Source organism: Coffea arabica, chromosome 8e (genome assembly GCF_036785885.1).
Source record: "Coffea arabica cultivar ET-39 chromosome 8e, Coffea Arabica ET-39 HiFi, whole genome shotgun sequence".
NCBI classification, from domain to species: Eukaryota; Viridiplantae; Streptophyta; class Magnoliopsida; order Gentianales; family Rubiaceae; genus Coffea; species Coffea arabica.
The window spans coordinates 42,048,947-42,050,094 of NC_092324.1; the positions used below are offsets into that span (position 1 = coordinate 42,048,947).

A 1,148-nucleotide genomic window follows, 5' to 3' on the forward strand; every position below is an offset into this window, starting at 1 on the left:
CCTTGATTGAAATCCCGATGAATTGGCCGGCCTTAGTTGATTTCCTTGGTCCTTCCATTCAAAGTTTGGATAATTTCTCACCCCGGATTGTAAGTATTCGAGTAGGGGTTATTTTGAGCATTACGATTGTAATTATTGACGAATTGTACCTGCTCAGAATCAACACACTCATTAGTATCATGTTCACCTCCACATATAGAATAACACGCTACATGTGCATTAGATGAACTTGGGCCAACTCCACATTGTCTACTTAGCAATTTCATCACATTATTCATTTGAGCACTCAGCATATTGAGAGTGTCCATTTCTATCATACCTGCGTGACGTCTTGTATTACCTCTCTCATTGGCCCATTGGTAGTTATTTGCGGCTATTTCTTCTATCAAATTCTGAGCTTCTTGGGGTGATTTACCCATTAAAGCTCCACCTGCAGCTGCATCGATCATAGTTTTAGTAGAAAAAACTAAACCATTATAAAAGGTTCGTATGATTAACCACTCCGACAGTCCATAATGTGGACATTTCCGAAACAAATCTCTAAACCTTTCCCATGCCTCATATAATGATTCACCTTTCAATTGGCTAAAACTAGTGCTATCCATTCTTAGTTTAGCAGTCTTACCTGGTGGAAAATACTTATTCAAGAATGCTCTTGATAAATCATCCCATCCGGTGAAAGTATTAGGAGCATGAGAGTGTAGTCAAACTTTGGCCTTATCTCTCAATGAAAATGGGAACAATATTAGCCTTATAGCATCATCACTAACTCCATTCATTTTAATTGTATCACAAATTTCCAAAAATGTAGCTAAGTGTGAATTAGGATCTTCTACTGCATTATCTCCAAATTGAGATTGTTGAACCATTTGGATAAGTGATGGTTTAATCTCAAAATTGTTAGCATTTATCGAAAGCCTTGCTATGCTCGTTTGAGATCCTTGTGTTCCCGGTAGAGCGAAATCTCGTAGAACTCGCTTATTTGCTTCATTTTCTGCCATTTCTTCTTCAAATGGAAACTCTATTAAGATTTCCTCTATTGGTTGCCAAATCTCTTGTTCCTTTTCCTGTAGTGTGTTCCTCTTTTGTCTATATAGTGTCCTCTCAATTTCTGGATCGAAAAGTGCAATTTCTCGAGACACCCGGTG

At 38.0% G+C, this 1,148-nt stretch overlaps 1 non-coding gene across 1 annotated transcript; it reads left to right on the forward strand.

The window, feature by feature from the left end:
• The first annotated feature begins 507 nt into the window (after nucleotides 1-507).
• On the forward strand, nucleotides 508-614 carry LOC140013142 (small nucleolar RNA R71). The gene has a single exon (XR_011820212.1). It is a non-coding gene; the product is annotated as a small nucleolar RNA R71 (small nucleolar RNA).
• The last annotated feature ends 534 nt before the right edge of the window (nucleotides 615-1,148 follow it).